The sequence below is a fragment of the Eretmochelys imbricata genome, chromosome 5 (assembly GCF_965152235.1).
Source record: "Eretmochelys imbricata isolate rEreImb1 chromosome 5, rEreImb1.hap1, whole genome shotgun sequence".
Taxonomy (NCBI): Eukaryota; Metazoa; Chordata; order Testudines; family Cheloniidae; genus Eretmochelys; species Eretmochelys imbricata.
In genome coordinates, this window is record NC_135576.1 from 68,828,122 (window position 1) to 68,852,101 (window position 23,980).

The following is a 23,980-nucleotide window of genomic DNA, read 5'->3' on the forward strand; positions in this document are numbered from 1 at the left end:
TCACAACTCTATCTCCAGTCTACTTCTCTTTGTCCCAAGCTGTTGGGTGTTTTTCTTTAAATGCAGGCTCCCTGAGGTAAAGGATTCACATCCCAGTTCACCTGAGTGGCAGTGAAAGTTTTTAACGCTTCACATTTTTCCTGAATGCACAGGAAAGGAACAACCCTGACAAGGCACATCTTGAAAGGCCTGGAGCTAGGGTGACCAGATATCCTGATTTTATGGGAACAGTCCTGATATTTGGGGCTTTGCTTTATATGGGTACTTATTACCCTTCACCCCCTCTCCAGTTTTCACACTTGGTATCTGGTCACCCTGCCTCGGGCAGCTACTGACTGCATGACCTAGCCCCTGCTGGGGAACCATATCCAGGTGGAACAGGGTGGGCACTTGACAAGGCAGCTTGGTCTCCGTGGTGCCACAGAAGGGGTGCTCTTGTCAGTAAAGAACCACCGCAACAGTAACAGCGTGCGCCCGCACCACCAAGCAGGCGGGTGAGTCCTAGTTTCAGGCCACCCAGCAGGAGCAGGAGGAGGAGGAGGAGGAGGAGGACCGCCACCTCTGCGGGATTAGAACCCGGATGACTGTCCCGCACCAACCCCTAGACCAACGCCGTCGCCAACCTGCAGAGCGCACCGCTTACAGCGGCCAGCGCAGACAGAGGCCACGCCCGCCTCAAGTCTTCCGGTGTTCCACCCAGTAGACTCCTCTGCCAATCGCCTTGCTTCCTTTGGAGCAGGGGCGGGAACGACAGGTCATTCCTCTCTACGGAATTGGTTGCTGGACCAACAGTGTCGCAAGGGGGCGGGGTTCATGTAGATTGGCTGTCGAGTGGCGAGAGGTCCGCGCTGATTCGTTGGCGGCGCTCACGGGACGCTGGCGGGGCTGTGACGTCGCGCTGTGGTAGAGGGGCTCGGCTTGTCAGGTAGGAAGGTGCCGCGCGCGGCGCCGTTCGGCGGCCCCGTATCCCGGCAGCGGGGCTTGGGTGGGGCAGCGGGGTGGGAAGGGGACCGGAGAGGTGGCCTCTGTTCCCGCCTGGGCCTCGTCTGCGGGGCTGTTGCGGGGCAGGATCGGGGGCGGCTAGGCCCAGCTCGCTGAGTTACCTGCAGCCGGGCAGGGGCGGCGGCAGCCGGGTCCCCTGGCCCGTGGGGCGCCTGCGAGCACCCGGTGCCGCTTGTCAGCCCGTGTCCAGCGAGCGACGCCCGACCCGGCTTCTCCCGTAGCGAGGGTCGCTGTGTGCCCCGCCCTTTCCAGCCTCGTCAGTGTCGCCCCCACTCCTGGCCTGAGCGGCGGCGGCAGAGCGCGGGGTGCGGGCGTCGCTGCGCGCTGGCCGGGGGTCTGCGCACGAGGGTGAGGCGTTGCTGGGTGTCAGCTGTGGGGGGTGCTTGTGTATTTGCTTCAGCCTTCCTCTTTTGCCAAGGTGCTTCACTCCACAGCTGCTCCTTCGCCCCCTTTAGTGCACGGCCCCCTTCCCCTCCCCTTTCCGCTTAGCGAAACCCGCCCCCCCAGTTGTGGAGCTCATGTGCCATTAGTTGTACCCTTGCTTTGTTCGCGCTGCTGGTGTGCTACAACCCTGGTTGTTCAGACTGTAGGCTCTTTGGAGCAGGGACTGGGTACTCCTGCTTGTGCAGTGCCCAGCACAATGGGACTCCATTCTAGATTGGATCTTGGGCACTGTTTTAATAAACAGTAGTAATAGGCCTAGGGTTCTGAGTGGGGATGGGGATAGGGTGTGGGGATGAGCCTGAGAAAGTTCTTTGCAAAGGAAAAGGGAAAAGTTGGAGCCTGCTGATTTTTGACCCCAGGCTCCTAACTGTTACAATAAAAATAGAGAACAAATCTAGCTGCTCCTAACACACTAAAAATTCTGGACCTTGATGAATTCCTGTGGATGAACACTGCAAAAACCCACCTGCAGCTTACTCTTGATAATTGTCTTCAAACTCAAATTTTTATCACAAACCTACATGAAGTGTTTTAGATGTTGTCAGTCTGAGGTTATGTTAAAATAAAATAAATGGCACTGTAGTGAAAACAAAGGCAGAGAAATGATGTCCATGTAAGATAGATTCAAACAATAGCTACTGACAAAGTTGGGCAGATGCATTTTGTTTAGATTAGAATAAAATTTGTTTCAAACTAAAAAACAGTGAATATTTTCAAGCAGAATATTCGTGGAACCTTATTAAGAAACAAAGATGTGTTCTCCAGAAGATTAGATTTATTACTGGCATAGCGCAATCAAGGTACATGGTGCTTTTAAATAATAAGTGAAAGGTCCCTGCCTTGAGCAGTTTAGAATTAAAGCATGTGATAAACAAGGAGAGAGGTATGGAGAGGCTGAGTTGCAATAGTGAATGATCACGGAGTAAACATATAGTAACATATGCATCTGGTAAATTTCTCCTTTTTGTTCTCTGTGTAGTCAACTTGAACATATTGTCTACAATGAATTTATGTGTGGAGGTTATTGCTGGAAGGCTAACATGAAAGAAGTGACCTTTGAGGAGATCTTTGGACTAGAAGAGCAAATTTGTGTGATTGTGTAGGGTCAGCAACAGTACTTTCAGAGGTCATCTCTTAAACATTAGATTAATTTAAAAAAAACCCCAATGCCTTTGCTTAATCTAAATTAAATATTATATAGTATATACAAAATAGCAAATTAAGGATTATTAGATTACAAGATTTTAGGTAATTTATGTACAAAATTATTTTCTGTTTCTTGTATTAGAAGTCACTGTCTCCAAAACGCTGATCTCATAGATTCAATCCTACATCTCTTTTATTTGTATTATGATAGTGCCTGGAGATTGCAGTCAGGATTGAGGATCCTATTATGAAAAGATGCTGGACAAGCTTGGGTACTCAAGGTTCCTGTCATGAAGAATTTACAGTCTAAATAAAACTGGAAGTAAAAAGTGGGTGTAACAATTAGTTGAAGAGAAGGGGGAGGCAGGATGTGTGTTAAATGTGGGAAGGAGGATTTAGATCCGTGGTTCTCAAGCTCTCCCATATGAAGACCCTATGTTACAACAAGAAATTCTCTTTCCCACAAATTTCAGGACCCATGATCCCATTTAGAAAAGGGAGGTAGTTGTAATTCCCTAAAACAAGGAGGGGGAAGGAAGGAAATGTAGGTGGAAGGCAGTGACAGCCCCTGTGTTGAGGAATGCTATGATTTACTTGTTCCAATGCAAATTCTGTCCTTGATTTGCTTATATAGCTTCTCCTGCTGGAGTATCACATGTTAATTTGAATATTGGACATTGGTTCAGTGCTGTGAGTGTACAACTCTTTCCTTCAAGCCTCTACTCTGATCGTTTTGTTTCTCATCTATTTATGGTGATATATACAGCAAGGTCCAAGCTTAAAGTGGTGTGATCTTTTACTCTATACTGCTGACTTAATGTTAATGTCATAGAATAAATTAATTTTAATGAGAGATTAGAAAGAGGAAAAGGTAGCTGATAAAAAAGTGAGCATTCTGTGAGAGATGTAGAAAGTAAAGTGTAGGTAAGGGTGGAATTTTTAGAAGCTCAGACTTTATGCAAAAGGAAAGAGAGAGCTAACTTCCTAAACTGGACCAGAAGTGGATAATATAGCGCCCACTGAATTCATACAGACTTCAAAATGTATGCCTGTACTTTTCACGGACTTCTTTAATTTAGCATATTATTTTGTAGCATGAGGAGGAATGGTGTCTTGCTAGTGGGAGGTGGGTTGACACAGGATTCTTGCCTTGGGCAAGTATAGATTGATCCTGTTTTCCCCCGTGCTGAATCTCATGTTACTCTCTACATTGCCTTTTCTGCTTGCTGTCAGACGCTCATCTCGTGTTTGAACTGGGAACCAACAGGGTGAAGTAAGGTACGTTTCCCAGTCATACTGGGGGCACGGAAAAACTGGCGGAAAGCCCAGACAGAGCTACTTCATGCAGGGAGGTAGCCTAGTTGCATGAGGTCATCTGTTTACAGGGAGGAGTCTGTTAGCGTGTGGGAAGTGGGCTTAGAGAAGGGAAAGGGGTTCCTTTTACTGACAGGTGGGTGGGAGAAGGAGAGAGTTTATGTAGTGTACTTCCCTCTGGAGAAAATATTTGTTGTTCTTTCTACTAAATGTTAAATTTTACTTTAAAGCCTCTTTTTTATTACTCAACACTAAACACTAACTTAATTATAAATTGTTCTGATGTACTTATTTAGGAGTTGTATACAAACTACATTGTACTCACAGTTTTCTTAAAAATGGAGGAGAGAATTAAGACAAATAAAACAAAGTGTTCACCGTCTCAAATCATAATAGAAAGCTCTCTGTTCTACAAAAATGTGCATATGGAATACATTTTTAAACAGCGAGAGGACTTAAAATAATTTATATTTAAATTAACATAGTATAGTTTCTACACTAGATTTTTATTATTACAGTTGCTGTTGCAAATGGTTTTGTTTTTAAAGACTAAATATTCATGAAAATAAAAAAATTGTTTTTAAATTTGGTTCAGAGATTTCTTTGAGGTGAATATTAATATCCATGCAACATTAGCCTCAAAGTATAAACTTGTTAGTAAAGGCTTGCAAAAAATAACTATAACACTTTATTTTGGCTCAAGATAAATTCCTTTTTTAAACATAGTTCCATACTGGAGCTACAGCACACAATTTATAGAACGGATTTTGAACAAGAGAGCTTTTAGGACCATCATCACTATTCTAATTTGCTGTCAGCATAACACTTAAGCTTAAAAGAATGAAGTGGAAAAACCAGGCTCTTTGATATCTTGTGTTGTCCTTTCCTGCAGGGCATTTCCTTTCTATCAGACCAAATATAAGAAGGCAGAGCAGCTGGTTTGGTTTAAGAGTTTTGTGCCGGTTTAGAAACTCTCATTCAGATGGGCTGCCTGCCTGTAGTCAACCACTTGACTTGGAGGCAAGAGGGAGCCTTCAACCACTTTGTGTTTTTCTCATTCTCTGTGTGTGCTGTTTTGCTGCTTGTTCTGTCTCCATTTCTAAATTAGTTCCTAAGGATTTCTCTAGATCAGTGGTTCTCAAACTTGTACTCCTGACCCCTTTCACATAGCAAGCCTCTGAGTGCGATCCCTTATAAATTAAGAACACTTTAACACCATTATAAATGCAGGAGGCAAAGTGGGGTTTGGGGTGGAGGCTGACAACTTGCGACCCCCCCCATGTAATAACCTTGCAACCCCCTGAGAGGTCCCGACCCTCGGTTTGAGAACGCTTGCTCTAGATTGCACCATTTGCCAATAGCCAAAGAGCTGTTATAGTCGATTTTGAACACCAGGGCAAAAGCAAATCCTGGCCATGCCCCTTAGGCAAACTCTAGGGATGGTTGTGGTAGTAGGACCTACTATGCTGTGAGTGGATTTCCTGTCCCTGGGATGAGCCACCTGTGGTCACTTGCAATGGCATCATTGCTGCTTCATGCTCGCAATGCTCCCCTAATGCGATGTGAAATCAGCTCCAGTTACTGGAGTACTGATTACAAACTAAAAGATTTTTCTTATACTTAAGTCTTCAGTTTGTTACGTTGTATAATAAATTTTCCTTTGACAATTCTACTGCTGAGTAAATAATTTTAATAATCTATAAGCAGTTAGAAATGTATCTATATCTTGAAGTCCAAAAATATTATATAAAACATTGGTTTTTTACAACTGTCCTGCCTCTGATTAATTCTAAGGGAGACTTCATACAAGCAAGATGCATAATTATGATTTTTGTGATTGTGATTTTTCAATATATATTCAAGAAAAACATTTAAAAGGTTGCTTAAAGTCTGACATAGAGAAAGGAAAGGAGTACTTGTGGCACCTTAGAGACTAACCAATTTATTTGAGCATAAGCTTTCGTGAGCTGTAGCTCACGAAAGCTTATGCTCAAATAAATTGGTTAGTCTCTAAGGTGCCACAAGTATTCCTTTTCTTTTTGCGAATACAGACTGACACGGCTGTTACGCTGAAACCTGACATAGAGGAGTGAAAGTAGAAATATTTTCAGAGATAAACATTCGCTTCCCCCTGCTTAATTTGATTATGATCAGAAATGGAACTGAATATGGTATTTGTTAATCAACAGATCTGATACTCCTATGTACTGTCATATTTAATACATTTTAATTCAGTTGGATTTTTCTGGATTGCACATCATTGGAATTATTAATTATTTTGCCATTGCAGGACCAAATTGTGTTCTTGGATGTTTATAGAGATATTGGGCTCTGTAATCTTTATTTCTAGTGATGCCTGATCTAGAAAGATCCCAGTTTATAGCGGACTATTTGTGGAACTGGCAGTTATGAGAAAAAAAGTTTTTAAAAAAAGCTCTTGATGAATTAGTGAATCTCGAAGTTAGAGACTAGATCTGGAATCCCACTGCCATTTCTACTGAAGCACTTTTCAGAAGTGAATTGCATTTTGAAAATCTTCCCATATTTGGAAGTTTTACCATTGACTTCAGTGGCTAATGGAAGCTGAGTTAGGCCAGTGCAGAGTGCTCATTTAAATTATTCCACCCTTTCTTGTCTTTGGAAGTTTTCTTTTAAAGGTATGAAAATAGAATATCTCTATGGTGCGGGATAATTCTTACATGGCATAAAAAACTAATTCTAAAAATATTTTCCTATATGGTCCTTGCAGTAATGAGTATTTTGCATGTTGGTCTAATCTAGTGATGCTCAAGACCTCAGTGCTTCAGGAGCCAGATTAGCAATCAGCATTACCTAAAGGAGCCATAGTAGTGTGAATTCATTGTTTCATTTACTCTTTCTTTATATATAGTTATTCTCACAGCAAAATGACTGACCAAGTATTCTACAATTGGCTGATAACATAGGAAAAGCATCCTGATTAGTTAATATTTTAGATTGGTTAATTAAATCGCAGTGTTTGAATATTATGTGCCGCAAAGTACTGGGGGAGATGCATTAAAGAGCTGCTTGCGGCTCTTGAACCTCAGTCTTAAGTATTACTGGTCTAAGCTCACTGTCATATATGAATGTTGTTCAGTATATATCAAACCACTTAATGTTCAGCATTATTTTAATATCTAAATTGCTTACCTACACTCTTAAAATCATATGCCCCTTCTGTTCGCTGGCTCTCCCTTCCCTGCAGTCTCTTCACCTACTCCAAATTCCTGCTTGCTTTTGCAAGTTAACTTTTCCTGTTTGTCTTGGGCAAGTAGACTTTCTCAAGCCTAGGTGGTAGGATTTCCTTTTCCTGATGTCACAATTACTTTTCAGGACAGAGTGAAATTCAGATTATATTCTCTCCCGTGCCTTTCTGGCTTGAATGTATTGTATTGTGAGGGCAAGCTGGTTTAGGCTTTTTATCGTCTTGATTTATAAACAATACTTCATTGGATAATCCAGAACAAGTGTGATTTATTTACAGACCATGACAAAGAAGCAAAGCATGTATATGCAGTTTCATACAAGATAAACCTACATTAAAAGAATGGTAAGGTTTCACTGTGAAGCACTCTTCAGAAAATGAAAGCTGTCTGTAGCTTTGACTCTGCCCCCTTTTTCTTGAGTATTATGTTTTTTACTTTATATCCACATACTTTGTTTTATAACCATAGGACAATCCGTTTCAGTCAGATTGTTTGACAGGGAATGAGGCAAGCCTGCGTAGTGAATTGATCTGTGGCCTCACTTAATGCAGTTGTATGTTCAGTGAAGCTGGTAGCTGTAACAGCCTCTCTTCAATCATTGTAAAAACCATATGGTGTATATAATGAATGTAATAGGTCTCTTGAAATAGGATGAATGGTGTTATGGATCACCCCAAAGAAGCTCAGTGTTCTGTTTTTGCCTAATCTGCAGACTGTTTCTCTGTGCCTTAGCTTTATATAAGTGAAATGGGGATAATGCAAATTCCCACTCTCACCAGGATATCAGAAAAATTCAGGTGAGGTTCCATACAGAAATCTCTAATGAAAGAGTTAAAACAAGCAACCCCCCAAACTCTATTTGATCCAGTGTTGGAATGGTAAATGATGTATATGGTGGTTCACAGAGCATGGAGAAAAATACTGAACAGCAGTCTTGTTCACTGAGCATTATTAAACTTCTGTACTGATGAGGCAGGGGTCCTATACAAAAAAGTCTTCAAGTTATCATACCATATATCTTGATTGTGCATAAGGAGATATATGTAAGGTTGCACTGTCAACCTTAAGTTTCTAACATCATGACATTTGAATGGCTTGCTGTAAAATCTCAACTTTTAAAATATTTTGTAATTTTCTATATTTTTAAAATGGAAAAATGATGAAACATAGAATTTCCACCATGTTCAATTATAGTTGCTCGACAGTGGGAGAAAGCTATATATGATCCAGTAAAAGTGTAATTAGTGAGGTTGTAACTCACTCCTGAGAATGAACCTACTATATATATTTCATCTGAAAGATAAAAAAACAAATAGTTAAATCAAGCAGTAATAAGTTACTAGGACCAAATGATATTCACCCAAGAATTCTGAAGGAATTCATATATGAAGTTGCAGAACTACTAACTGGTATGTAATCCATCACTTTCATCAGCCTCTGTACCAGATGACTGGAGGATAGTTAATGTAATGCTGACTTTTTAAAAAGGCTCCAAAGGCAATTCTGGCAGATATGATAGAGGTGTATAAAATCTTGAATGGTGTGGAGAAAGTGAATAAGGAAGTGTTGTTTACTCCTTCACATAACACAAGAACCAAGGGATCACCATCTATTGGAAGACAGGATACTGGGTGAGATAGTCTGACCCAATATGGCCATTCTTATGTTTTTAACTTAAAACTAATGATAAAAATGACATTTTTCTATGCTTCAGCATACATGTCTAGGCTTGTACCGTTGCTAACCTGGACATTCAAACAGTTGTTCAAACTAAGTATTCTGCAGGATGCTTCTTACCTCACTTAGATTTTGTATTTGCTGTATGCTATGCAGGTCTCCACTTCCTTTTTCAGTACTCCTTTGTCACACTGAAGGCAGAATCCAACCATTCTAATTTCTAACTGCTTTCTAATAGTTGAACCTGTCACTAGCCAGCTTATGCAAATAAAGGTGCATCAGACCTATTTTTCACTGTGTGCCAGGAAATTCTTCATAGTTGCCATGGGAATGTCTTAGGGTTATGGTGATCAGCTTTACATTATACAGGAGGTCATCATAGATGGCCATAATATTCCTTTCTGGCCTTGAAATTTTTAATCTAATCACGAAAAACTTAATTTTTTGTGGGTTAATTTTGTGTTCACAAAACTGGGGGACTACTGTACTGGCTTGAGCCGTATAGAATTGTACCTCAGTTTCTTCATGTAACATCTTTGCTAATCCTTTCTGGGGTGAAAAGAAATGCTAGTGCCAAATTTTGTGGTTATTTTCTTTGTGGAGGGGCGGGAGGGGGAGGAGACTATATCATGATGTATAGCAGAAGGATTCTACCTTGCATTATTTAATATACCAAAAAGCTATGTAAAAAGAACATAAAGATTGGCCTTAATTTGGCTCCATGTGCTTATGCATAATGATAGTATGTGATCCTGTAATTAAATACTATTTTTTGCTTAGGGCCCCTGCTTCAGTCTGTACATAGGATGGACGGTGCTTGCTTAGTGAGTAGAAATTCAGTATTTTGTTCTCATTATTAAAAAGTGGTATATGCCTTTTTTCCTACAAACTGTTCAAACCCTTGTCTGGATACAGAACAGTTAATTTTCTTATGGGCTTTTCCATGATTTTCATTGCTATACTATCTGATTGCTTAAAAACATTTATTTATTTTAACAATACACCTGTGAAGAGAGGGTAGTATCCACATTTTACTGATGGGGAACTGAGGCAAGGATACATTAAGATAAAAATATGCACCATTTTTTGGATTTCCATTTTGAGATGCCCAAGACTAGAATTCTCAGAATACTTAGCATTATATAGCACTTCATATGTGAGTGTTCAGCTCATTTGCAAATCAGATGCCAGAGGGAACACACAACTAGTGACCACCTGTGAAAAGTTGGGTGTAAATGACTTACCCAACATCATATGGGAATTCTATTGCAGAGGCGTAGAATCCACTTCTCCAGGGTAACATTCAACTGTCTCGTTTGCTACACACCTTGTAACTTCTGAAACAAATGAGCAGGGCCCTACCAAATTCATGGCCACGAAAAACACATCACGGACTGTGAAATTTGGCCTTTTGTGTGTTTTTACCCTATACTATACAGATTTCACCAGGATGACCAACATTTCTCAAATTGGGGGTCCTGACCCAGAAAGGAGTTGCAGGGAGTTGCGGGTTATTTTAGGGGGTTGCGGTATTGCCACTCTTTCTCTCTGGCTGGGCGGCTGGAGAGCGGTGGCTGTTGGCCGGGTGGCCAGCTCTGAAGGTAGTGCCCCGCCAGCAGCAGTGCAGAAGTAATGGTGACGATACCATACCATGCCACCCTTACTCCTGCACTGCTGGGAGCTGGATGGCCGGAGAGTGGCAGCTGTTTAATGAGGGCCCAGCTCTGCAGGCAGCAGTGCAGAAGTAAAGGTGGCAATATCATACCATGCCATCCTGACTTCTGCACTGCTGCTGATGGTGGCTCTGCCTTCAGAACTGGGCTCCTGGCCAGCAGCCACCGCTCTCCAGCTGCCCAGCTCTGAAGGCAGCGCTGTCACCATCAGCAGCGCAGAAGTAAGGGTAGTAGTACTGCAACACCCCCTACAATTTGCTACCTCCCCCCCAACTCCTTTCTGGGTCAGGACCCTTACAATTACAACACGTGAAATTTCAGATTTAAATAGCTGAAATCATGAAATTCACAATTTTAAAAATTCTATGACCGTGAAATTGACCAAAATGGACCATGAATTTAGTAGGGCCCATATACAGAGTCAGAAATGACTAGTCAAATGAAAAGGACAGTTATTTTTAAAAAAATTCTCTCAACTTTGACAATGAAAGCAAATATAAATAAAAAGTAAATTGGATTTAATAATGCTAAACTTGTTTAAGTAATTTTTTCATTAATGAGACACTGTCAGTATTTTAAGATTGAATAAAAATGTTTCCATTAGAGAAACCTCTACATAAAGTCTCCCTTGTCCTGCGTCTTGTGGAGGGTGAAATATTAAAGTCTGATTAGGAACACTGACCATTGCATATGGGAAGGGTCTTTCCTCGAGATGGATGTGAAGCCACGAAAAGGAAAGTAACCAAGTATCATTGGTGTCCAGCCTATGTAACCTGTACAAGCAAATGCAAATTTAAAGACCCCAGGAGATACCTCTCCTTTGAAGATAAGCAGGAATTCTTACTCTGTTCTTCACTTGATCTAGAAAAGGATTCCAAGACAAGGGCAAAAGATTAAACAACTGATCTTTAATATTTAAATTCAGGAGATTAAGGATTCCATATTAATTTTTTGTAAGGGTGATGCTAAGATGGGTTCACTGATTAAAGATATTGTTAGTGGCATTCTTCCTCAGAAGTCCTAATGAACAGAAAAGTAGAAAAGTCCCTGAACAGGGACTTTATAGCATCAGGGGATGATGCAGGCTCCCAGTTCAGTCACTGCCTATTCCTACATGTATTGCCCAAGGGCACCAACCACTTTCAGCAGCACCCTTTGCCTCATTACTGCAACCATAATCCCAGGCTGGTGGGAAGGGGAGGATGCTTGAGAGAGAATTTACGCTGCAGCAGTGGCTTCTGTCCCACGAGGCTGAGCCTGGCTCCCTGATCATGTATTGTGGCCTGGCACATAGGATCACAGTGCCACTCAGATTACGAAGTTTTGAAGTTTATTAGTAAATTGTATTTTATTAGTAAATTGAATTAAATCCAAGGCAAATGGAATAATATCATATCTAGTGTAAAGGGTAGGCAACACCCAAGGTAGGTAGGTTAAACCTTTGTAGTTCTAGTCTTAGTAAATTGGAGATGATAGTTCAAGCATTCTGTGTCTGTCTTTCTATTATGGGCTCTGTCTTTTCCCCAACATCCCGTTGCTTGAGGTTCTAACTGTCAGTGAGACTGTATTCTAATCCTCTCGTCTAAGGGTCTGTCATTTATACTCTCAGTTCTTTTGAAGTCTATGTATGAACACTAGTACCTAGTAACTGCTAATCTGGCATAGATGATACAACTGACTTTGAAGCCAATATACCTTCCTCACTATATGTCCCAATTTTATTTAGTAATAAAGATGATTCAGGTTTCATGAGCAAAGGTTTTTTCATCTCCTTTTATTTAAGAGACATATATCAAGTAATTCCAGGAATTTTTTAAATGCCAGTTGATTATAATGACATCTAGATGGTGGAGTGTAGGCCTGTTTTCATAATGAAGAATAAATAGGCAGGGGATGGGGTGTGTCAGAGAGGATCCAAGCCTGTGAAATTGCTGCCTTCTGCACAGGGATGGGGTGTGAGGAGACAGAGAGGGCCCAGTCTGGTAGCTCCAGGGTATTTCTACCTGGTATTAAACTGTAATTTTGCATTAGCTGATGAACACTTAAAGCGGCTATGAAATCACAGAATATCAGGGTTGGAAGGGACCTCAGGAGGTCATCTAGTCCAACCCCCTGCTCAAAGCAGGCCCGATCCCCAATTAAATCATCCCAGCCAGGGCTTTGTCAAGCCTGACCTTAAAAACTTCTAAGGAAGGAGATTCTACCATCTCCCTAGGTAACGCATTCCAGTGTTTCACCACCCTCCTAGTGAAAAAGTTTTTCCTAATATCCAACCTAAACCTACCCCACGGCAACTTGAGACCATTACTCCTTGTTCTGTCATCTGCTACCACTGAGAGCAGTCTAGATCCATTCTCTTTGGAACCCCCTTTCAGGTAGTTGAAAGAAGCTATCAAATCCCCCCCTCATTCTTCTCTTCCGCAGACTAAACAATCCCAGTTCCCTCAGCCTCTCCTCATAAGTCATGTGTTCCAGTCCCCTAATCATTTTTGTTCCCTCTGCTGGACTCTTTCCAATTTTTCCACATCCTTCTTTTAGTGTGGGGCCCAAAACTGGACACAGTACTCCAGATGAGGCCTCACCAATGTCGAATAGAGGGGAACGGTCACGTCCCTCGATCTGCTGGCAGTGCCCCTACTTATACATCCCAAAATGCCATTGGCCTTCTTGGCAACAAGGGCACACTGTTGACTCATATCCAGCTTCTCGTCCACTGTAACCCGTAGGCTCTTTTCTGCAGAACTGCTGCCTAGCCATTCGGTCCCTAGTCTGTAGCGGTGCATTGGATTCTTCCGTCCTAAGTGCAGGACTCTGCACTTGTCCTTGTTGAACCTCATCAGATTTCTTTTGGCCCAATCCTCCAATTTGTCTAGGTCCTTCTGTATCCTATCCCTACCCTCCAGCGTATCTACCTCTCCTCCCAGTTTAGTGTCATCTGCAAACTTGCTGAGGGTGCAATCCATGCCATCCTCCAGATCATTAATGAAGATATTGAACAAAACTGGCCCAAGGACCAACCCTTGGGGCACTCCACTTGATACCGGCTGGCAATTAGACATGGAGCCATTGATCACGACCCGATGAGCCCGACAATCTAGCCAGCTTTCTGTCCACCTTACAGTGCATTCATCCAGCCCATACTTCTTTAACTTGCTGGCAAGAATACTGTGGGAGACAGTGTCAAAAGCTTTGCTAAAGGTAAGGAACAACACATCCACTGCTTTCCCTTCATCCACAGAGCCAGTTATCTCGTCATAGAAGGCAATTAGATTAGTCAGGCATGACTTGCCCTTGGTGAATTCATGCTGACTGTTCCTGATCATTTTCCTCTCCTCTAAGTGCTTCAGAATTGATTCCTTGAGGACCTGCTCCGTGATTTTTCCAGGGACTGAGGTGAGGCTGACTGGCCTGTAGTTCACCGCTGTATTGCTCTCCCGGCAGATATCAGGGTGATTGAAGTCTCCCATGAGAACCAGGGCATGCGATCTAGTAACTTCTGCGAGTTGCCGGAAGAAAGCCTCGTCCACCTCATCCCCTGATCCGGTGGTCTATAGTAGACTCCCACCACAACATCACCCTTGTTGCTCACACTTCTAAACTTAATCCAGAGACTCTCAGGTTTTTCTGCAGTTTCATACTTGAGCTCTGAGCAGTCATACTGCTCTCTTACATACAGTGCAACTCCCCCACCTTTTCTGCCCTGCCTGTCCTTCCTAAACAGCTTATATCCATCCATGACAGTACTCCAGTCATGTGAGTTATCCCGCCAAGTCTCTGTTATTCCAATCACATCATAATTCCTTGACTTTGCCAGGACTTCCAGTTCTCCCTGCTTGTTTCCCAGGCTTCGTGCATTTGTGTATAGGCACTTGAGATAACTCGCTGATTGTCCTGCTTTCTCAGTATGAGGCAGGAGCCCTCCTCTCTCACGCACTCCTGCTTGTGCTTCCTCCCGGTATCCCACTTCTCCACTTACCTCAGGGCTTTGGTTTCCTTCCCCCAGTGAACCTAGTTTAAAGGCCTCCTCACTAGGTTAGCCAGCCTGCTTGCGAAGATGCTCTTCCCTCTCTTCGTTAGGTGGAGCCTGTCTCTGCCTAGCATTCCTCCTCCTTGGAACACCATCCCATGGTCAAGGAATCCAAAGCCTTCTTTCCGACTCCACCTGCATAGCCATTCGTTGACTTCCACGATTCAACAGTCTCTACCCAGGCCTTTTCCTTGCACGGGGAGGATGGACGAGAACACCACTTGCGCCTCAAACTCCTTTATCCTTCTTCCCAGAGCCACGTAGTCTGCAGTGATCTGCTCAAGGTCATTCTTGGCAGTATCATTGGTGCAGTAAATCTTTACTGTGTAGACAGGTAGAGACATAATAAACAGTAATCATAATCAAGTCTCCTTACACTGGACTTACTCCTGCTGTGCTGCTATAATTGTATACATGTGCTACTGTACAAGAGACTGATTATGCAAAACTCTTGTACAGCACATGTATGCAGTTCTGCGTTAAAAGGTTTAATTACGATTATAACAGAAACTCAGAAAAGCAGCAGCCCCTACCTTCCCCATATGAACCCCTACCTTCCCCATATGAACCCCTACACCCACCTGCTCCCAGGAACTTCAGTTCTTGAGGGACCCCCCTTATCCACTCCTATGGGTCCCTGCCATGCTTCCCTGATCCCCTTGCTCCTTACTTCTCCCTGTTGTTTGGAGGCTTCCTTGGGGGGAATGGATTTTATGGTCTTCCTCTCTGTGCCCCACATCTAGCCTTTCTTGCCTCTTCCCCTGGGATCCCCAGGAGAAAGTTGGCATTGGAGCACAGAATGGGCAGGAGCAGAAGGACTAGGTACCCCTGACTCAGGGGCAGTGTAACAGGCTCCCACCCCCATCTTCCTCTCCCTGCCGCCACTCAGTAGCTCTGTTCCAGGTCAGACAAGGAGAGCCAGCTTGCATTGCTCCTCCTTGTTGGTTCCTGGCTCTCTGTTGGTCCATGATGTTGAGAGGAGCTGTCATGAGTTTGGCAGGCAGAGTGGGACCTTGGTGCCAGCTGTGCTCTCAGCCATGTGAGTTGTGCACATCTGGGCCTGATTTCCGCGGGTGCAGTTGCACTCGGAGACTCTACAACAGCTGCCAGTGGCTAGAGCACCCATGAACTAGTGTGATGTCTTGAAGACCATTGACCCCACAAACAATGAGTTTCATGGCTTCCTCTTTAATGGAGGGTACTTTTGTGATGTGATATGTGCCCTATTGTTCAAGGCATGCCTGCCAGTTCTGTGACTCTGTCACTGGTGGCTGTGCTCTGGAATTCAGACACACACTTTGTGCAGATCTTTTGTTCCTCCAAGTTCACAGGAATACAATTGTGTTGGTGAAGGTAGTAGTGTACAAGTCCAACAAATCCAAAAATGCTGTTTAACACTTCCTTATAGGGCAGGCAAAAGAGAGTTCAAACCCTCAGTTGACATTGTAGCTGTCCTTTTGTTCTAGCTACAACAGTTGTGTACCCAGAGAGGTGCAACTTTATAAGTGCAATAAATACTGGAACCAAAGCTACAGAAGAAAACAGTTATCAGATACTTGTGCAGCTTCTCTTCTCAAAATCTCACCCTGATCATCCAGTTTGGTTTATGAGGCCACATCTTCCACTTCCTTCTCCTGTGTCAAGTATTCTGTTTCATTTTCTTCCATTGAATAAAAGAAGTAGAGGCTGAGCAGTTTTAGATCTGAAACAATCCAAGTGTGTTCACAAAAATGACAAACTTCAGGATGGAGACAGCCTCAATTCGTGCTGTAATGTGCTCTGGAGATCTTGTAATTTCAGTAGATTAGGCTGAGTTTTACGTACATAACCCTATCAAGACCATTAACAACTGAAGCTTGCCTATTTGAAATGTCACTGTCTTCCTTTCCTCACTCCTGCCCCATGGTGGTAGTGTAGGACACCTATGTTGCCAATTGGAAAAATGCCTGTATTATTTTTTTATAAATATGTATGACTGTTTCTCTGTTCAGTTGTTTGAATACATAAAGTCAGAGGAGGCTATAAAGGGTTACAGAACCGAGAAGGAAAAGGAAACCAATGACCCATTTAAAGTCAGTAACTGTTCAGGTTAGTCAGCCTCAGGTACTCCGCTCCAAAGGTGGTAATAGCTGGGCCATCCGTTTGTGGGGGGAGGGAGAAGTTCTGGATCCATCCAGATTAGGAGGCTTTACTCTTTCCAAGCCTAAGCTTGGGATCAAAGGAGTTCTAAAATCTAAAAGAACCTAGAAAAGGAGGGGGTTTTGAGTGAGTTGGGAGAGGTGGCCTTGGGTGTGTCAGTGAAGTAACTGGCAAGCTCAGAAGACTCGGGTTGTCTTTGCAACTGGGGAGACGGACACTGCTGCAATCGATGCAGTGGGTGTCGATTTAGTGGATCTAGTGAAGACCCGCTAAATCAATGGCAGAGCATTCTCTGATCGACTCCGGTACTCCAGCTCCCTCAGAAGAGTAAGGTAAGTCGACCGGAGAGCGTCTCCCGTCGGTGCAATGCAGCGTACACAGCAGGGTAAGTCGACCTAAGGTATGATGATGCCAACTACGTGAATAATGTAGCTGGATTAGGGCAATTTAGGTTGATTTACCCTGGTAGTGAAGACAAGCCCTCAATCAGAGACAAAGTGATAAGGCTGCAAGCAGTTCAGGCTCTTTCTCCTAAGTCAGAAATGAGGAATAAGACAGACCCACCAGAGCTATAAATAGGTTTAAGCTCAGGGAAGGAAATTGTGTACAACTCTGGTTTTGTTTTTTTATATCTTGGCTTGGAGAAAAAACAGGTCCAAATGCTGTTAGCCCTGCTGAGGTAGCCAGAGTTGATATTCGGGGGGCTGAACTCAGGTCCTGCAGTAAGAGGGGATGAATTTGCAGAATTCCTCCCAAGGAGAGCTAAAGGTCTGAGGCCTGACACCTGGTTGATGCACTTGGCGATAGCCCAAGAAGGGACAACTGTGCAGCTTGCCTGGTAACCATGACAACCTATATTTATGCCTTCATTCTTATCTGAGCATTATTATTCTAGGAAGCTGAGAAGTAATATAAAAAGAGCTCAAAAATCTAAGTATAAATTTTGAACTTGTATAGTGTTCACTATGCCCATCATGTAACTCTCACCTGGAAGTAGAAATAATATCTCATTGACAGGAACTTTGCTGAGAGTTGAAAGGTGTGACAAAATTCAAACAAGGATTGACCAGCTATCCAAAAATAGGATTGTCATGATTATACTTTTTTCAGCTTCTCCTGGGTTTCATGCATTGTAATACCATCTTTGAAATGGGCATACCAAAAGTGTACAGCAGTTGATGTTATGCACCTGAACGTGCACCACCTTGAACCTTGCTTGTGGAGTGCAGGTTCCCAGTACAATCATTTCCTCTCGTGCTCCAGGAGGCTCAAACTAATGGTGGGGAATACCCGAGCCTATCTGGGAAAAATAAGAATAAACACAATGGACATGTTGGGGCAGAGAATACATATGGAATATCTTGTTGGTCACCATGTCCATGTCAAAAAAGAATGTTTTCTTCATAGTGAGGTGTTGCTAAATCTTCTGGACTTGCTATTAGCAGATCTTTTTACAAACTGGCAAAACACCAAACCATAGCTACATTTTTTCAGGGAGTAGGATCTGTTGTTTCTCTCCTAAAGAGACCAAACTTTGTGTCTTAGGATCAAGTATTACAACCTAATGTCAGTTCTCTAAATCTAATTGCTTGGCAGTTGAGAGGAAAATTCTAGCCCAGGTTGTGTGCTTGGAGGAAGTGATTCAAATGCTTGTCTCTTCAAAAATGGACTCTCTCTATCCCAACCATATGCCAGTTACTGGAACACACTCTACCACTGATCTTAGACAAAACAAAGAGACAAAAAACCCTCCCAAAAACAAAAGCTTCTGGAAGAAGCGTCTGGTAATATTCTTATTTTCACTCTATTGAAACCTGTTTCTTCGTCACAATGATATCTGCTAGATGATTTTCAGAACTTATGGCCCTGCTGTGGAAGAGCCTCACAGTGTGTTTCATGATGATAAAATGGTCTTTAAAACAGCATCAGAGTTTATTCCCAAAGTTAGACACTTCCATTGACAAGTCTCAAGAGTGAATTTCTTGTTGTGTGTAAGTCCAAGACACCTGCATAAAAGAGCACTTGAAACATGACAAAGCTAGAAGACCACTGCGTTTCCTTCCATTTGAAAAGGAAAGAGAAAGTTATGGAAAACGTGTGTCAGAGTGGATGAGATGTATCTTAGAGGATTGTGAAGCATTAGGTAAAATGGTATCTTGAGGATAATGAGGCTTTTTTCACAACATTGCTATTTCCTGAACAGAGAGCACATCTCCTTAAGTGAAAGATTTTTGCAAAAGGATCTTTCTTATGATCACTCCCCTCACTCACTACCTATAAACTGAACCATTAGACATCTTCAGATGCCTAATTGGGGTGAGGGTGCCACTGTCAGTGGTAAAATAAAGGTTCAGAATTATTTTTAATTTCGCTCCTGAGTCTCATTTTCCTTGTGTTTGTTGCTATTTGCTTGTTTCCTATTAGTGAAGATATTAAGGAGAAGAATGGAAAATGTATTTTGTTTCCATTTTTTCCCCATCATTATGCTTAATACCCCTTGAAATGAGCCTAATCCTGTTAAAAGATTATTGATTTTTCTTATATCTCATGGTTGGGAGATATTTAAGGGGTTTAATGAGGATTAACTTCCCTATTTGTGAAGTCATCCCTTCCTACTAGTACCAAACCTAGTTTTGACAAGATTCATGAGTCACCCATTTGAATGGTTGATCTTTCTTCTATTTCACTGTCTGCTAAGATGGTAGCAATAACATCAGAAAAGAGAGCAGGAGAGCTACAAGCTCTTATGGTGACCATGACAGATTCAGGCTGGAAATTAGATGACAGCTTCTAACCATCAGAGGGATGTTCTTCTGGAACAGCCTCCCAATAGGAGTTGTGGGGGCAAACAACTTAATCAGTTGTAAGAGACAGGTGGACCAGTTTGAGTGTGGTTGGATGATAGGGTTGTTTGTGATGCTGTGGGGCTCACTTCCGGTTTATGTCCCTAAAGCTCATGCTTCACTGGCAGCATCAGGAAGGAATCCCCTCCTCTCACTCCTGCATTCTGGGAGGGGTTTTTTCGTGCTTTCTCTGGAGCGTCAGGGATGGCCACAGCTGGAGATAGGATAGTGGGTGGGGAGGGTCAACCTCCGAAGTCGCGCCAAGCGTTCTTGCTCTCAGGTGCTTGGTTGGCTGGTTCTTGCTCACATGCTCATGGTCTAACTCATCGCTGTATGTAGGGTTGGGAAGGAATTTTCCCCGAGACTTTGAGTTTTTTTGCCTGCCTTTGGAGCATATGTATATGGGTCATTTGCCAGGATTATCTGGATCTATGTCAGATATGTTAATCATTTCCCTGCCATTATGCGGGCCTCGAGCACTGATGCACCTCGGGCCCTCCTATTCTCTGCCTGTGGCAGAGAATTGTTTAGTTTCCTGTGGGCTGTAATGCATTAGTCTAATTTCAGTTGTTGGGTTTAGTTTGTGGGTGGGTGATGGTGGTGGCCTGTGATATTTAGGAGGTCAGATTAGATCTTGTGGTCACTTCTGGCTTAAACTCAGACTTCTTATGCAGTCTTTCACAAAGAGAGTTTTTTGAGACCCCACACTCCATTTTTAACTAAAATCCATCTGAAGCAAATGATTTCTCTGTCGATTTTTTATATTGTGTATGCAGAAAGAATGAGAGACCAAGCAGTTTATGCACAGATAATTTTGATCTGTATCAAGTCTTGTTACAGTCTGACTAATGTATCACCTCTTGAGAGAAAATTGCTCATTCCATCAGAGCTCAAGGTGTCTCTGTGGCCTTTTTGAATAACATCCAAAACGTGGACATTTGAAGTGCTTTTGCTAGACATTATGCCCTCGGAGTAGCTTCCAGAGCTGATGCAGACTTTGGGGAATCTGTATTTCGTTCCTTGTCCAACCAAATAAACTCTGAATTTCCTGCCACCTAAGGAGTACTGCTTGGAAATCACCTGAAGTGGAATATATATGTGTGCAATTGCTGGAAGGAGAGAGAACAGGTTACTTACCTGTACAGTAACTGTTCTTTGGATGTGTTGTGCTAGTATATATTCCATGAACCACCCTACTTCCCTGCTGTTTCAGAGTCTAATGGCATCAAGATTCCTGTTGAAGGAACTGAAAGGGGATCAGGGTGGCCCCATCCTTTAACACATCTCAAAGAACAACAGTTACTGTACAGGTAAGTAACTTTTTTTCTCATCTAATCGTGGTTTGGTGGCTTTTTTTGAAATATATGAAATATATTTGTGATGTGGGAGCTGGAAACAAACTCGCGTTTGTAAACTCTTGGGTGCACAGACTGTCTCTTACTCTGTGTGTGTCTGTACCGTGCCTGCCACAGTGGGGTCTCAGTTGCAGTTGGGGCTTCTAGCAAGGGCGTCTGCATCCAGAGTAGATGCCCGTTCCAGTGGTGGTGACTTTTGTAATGCTCACAACCTTTGCCTATATATTCTTTTCCTTATGTGTTGTATAGCTGCTAGTACTCCATTATGCCTGTAAAATAAGTATCATTTCTAGAGTGTTTTCTATTTTTGGTCAGTTAGAAATGGGAGTTCCACACTTTTTCCACAATAAAATGGTGTTTAGTTGCTGTAGTGTAACAGTGTTACCTGAAAGGATTATTGAATATTGTCTATTTAGATCTCAGCTCCTGTCCTATAGCCCTTTGTGTCCTAACGATTTTCAAATGAGGTGCATCTCTACTATTAGTTTTCTAAAAAGAATCTGCACAGAACTGTAAAACAGTCTGTTCACCCTCTCTCTGGCACAATGTACAACACTTTCTTCTCCCATTCACACCAGCTGTCTAAACAATAAAGTTCAACCAATTTAACTAAAAGTATAATGTTAAACTGGTAAAACTTTAAGTGGACACTTTCATATCCGTCTAAACATAGCACGTCAGTTTAGCTTGCATCTACACCTATGCACCAGGCTATGTCCAAGTCTTGTCTCTTTTTCATACATAATATTTGTAAGAACCAGCCTTACTTCCCACTCCACTTAAGCTGTGGTCTAGGACCTTATCTTGTATTTTAACTCCTGCAACCTCCTCTAATTAGCTATTCTAAGTACTTACATGGGCTCCATTACCACAGTATCTATGTGCCTCACAATTCTTAATTTTTTTTCTTGCATCTTGGCAGAGGGTTAGACTAGATGACCCTTGCGGTTCCTTCTAACCCTATGATTCCATGTATTCCTGTTCTCTGGTTTTGCTACCTGCAACCTTCTTTCCCTTAAGTCCATTAAAATGCTGCTGCTAAGAAGGTAATCTTCTTTGAAAGATACCACGAGTCCATTCCACTTCAGGTGTGTGCATGTTCAGTGGGAGATTTTTCCCTCAGAGATACTTGCTGGGGATGTGTATGCGTACTGTGCTGCCTCATGCTGTTGTTCAATGGTAAAAAGAGTAGAGCCGTTCCCAGACCTCTTCAGTTCTTTCTTACTGTCCATGGTGGTTCTTGGGGAGTTGTTCCTTGCTATTGCAAGCTTTCTCTTATTGTTAGGGTTGTGTATATAGTTGTACTTGATGATAGTTTTAGTAATAGGATAAATGAGGTTTCCTTTTTCTGCTGTATTTTTTGTACTCTGTGATTCCTGCTGTTTGGGTACCAGAGTCCGGTGCTAGGACATTCCTCCTTTCCCAGGCTTCCAGCCCTGTGGTGCTTGCAAGATTCCGATACCAGTTAGTGACCTGTATTTCAGGTGCTTGATGTGCTGAGGTGAAGCTCACGTCAGAGAGAGGTGCCAAACCTGCAGGAACTTTAAGCCCAGAACTAGAAGAGACCAGGAGCTCAGATTAAAAGACCTTTTAAGGGAGGCAGCCATGTGTCCACCATCAGTGTGTACGGAGCACGTCTGTTGTCAGAAGACAACATCAAAAGATTCCGTGTCTAAGAGATCGAGGTCCACAGCACCGAAATCCAGTAAGCATGTGGAGAAAAAGGGTAGAGTGCACGTAAGGCTGAGTTATGCCCTGGTGCATGCAGGTCCTCAGACAAGGTCATTGAGTCTGATGCTGTGCCATTGAGATCAACCTCTAGGGCAGCACCACCTAGCTCTGTGGTGCTGTCTTTGTTGCCTAAGCAGCAGCAGGAGTCTGTACCGATGCTGACAACACCTGAAGCATATGCTGCAACACATGGTCTGCTGAGCCTCTTGGTGCTGACTTCGCTGGCAATACAGGAGTCTTCTTGCTTGGTACTCATGAGGATTCTCTGGCTACTGGAGAAAATCTATGGTTCAGCGGGCACCAGCAGTTACTGTGGTGCCTCCATTGTATGCTGCTGTTGATAGGTAAACAGTCAATGATTTCACTGATGCCATCTTCCCTGGATTCCAGACACCAACAGAAGCTGCACTTCCCTGGTTGGATGATTCTGATTCATTATCTAATTTATAAGTGGGTTCATATGTGTCATGGTCATGCCATGTAAGCCACCACTTTCCTCTGAAGAGTTTCCACCCTGATATCCAGTGGAAGCTCGATTATGATGACCAGCTGGTAGACACTCTTGGTTAGGAAGATAGGTCCATCAATGGCTGTTAACCAGGATGGGCAGGAATGTTGTCCCTAGCCTCTGTTTGCCAGAAGCTGGGATTGGGTAACAGGGCATGGATCACTGGATGATAAGCTGTCTGTTCATTCCCTCCGGGGCACCTGCCATTGGCCACTGTCAGAGGACAGGATACTGGGCTTGATGGACCTTTGGTCTGACCCAGTATGGCTGTTCTTATGTTAGAAAGAAAATGGTTTTGGGGCCATATCAATGGTTATATTGGAACCCTTGGGAGTTTCCTCCTGCTTCTAGATCATCTTTGCCATCTCCTCGCTCTACATCCTCCAGTAGGTGTTGTCAAGACCTGCAAGAAGTTGCTCCCAGTACCGGGCTCAGTGCCAAACAGGAGCTATCTGTTTCTGTAAATTCCCCCTTCGAAGAATTGGAGGGAATTCCATCTCAGACTGCCTTGGCTTCTTCCTCATTACCAGATGAGACTGTTGTGTCAAAGGGTTCTGTACCTCCACTGTCTGATTATAGAGCCACCAGGACCTTCTAAAGTGGGTGGCTTTCGCCTTAGACGTTCAGGTGGAAGGGGTTCAAGAGAGGACTCACAGATTAGGTGATAACTTGGGATCAGTGGGAACTTCTCAAGCTGCACTTTCAATAAGTGAAATTATTCTGGAGCCCACTAAAATGCTGTGTCAAACTGCATTTTTCCTGTCACCTACAGCTGAAAGAAATGAGTGGGTATTATGTTCCTTTGCGGGGGTTTGAACATTTCATGCCTTCTCCCCTGGGGTCTTAGGTGGTGTCATAAATATAAAGGGGAAGGGTAACCACCTTTCTGTATAT

General features: G+C 43.0%; 1 protein-coding gene across 4 annotated transcripts in view; it reads left to right on the plus strand.

Annotated features, from left to right (window-relative positions):
* Positions 1–831: 831 nt before the first annotated feature.
* Positions 832–23,980, plus strand: part of FER (FER tyrosine kinase) — a 446,225-nt gene continuing 423,076 nt past the window's right edge. The window contains exons 1-2 of one of the 4 annotated variants that reach the window (XR_013346171.1): positions 7,153–7,477; positions 9,591–9,634. The gene's annotated coding sequence lies outside the window, so the exon portion shown is untranslated. Of the gene's footprint in view, positions 926–7,152; positions 7,478–9,590; positions 9,635–23,980 lie in introns of those variants that run through there. The other 3 variants (XM_077817291.1, XM_077817294.1, XM_077817292.1) reach the window with 3 other exon arrangements.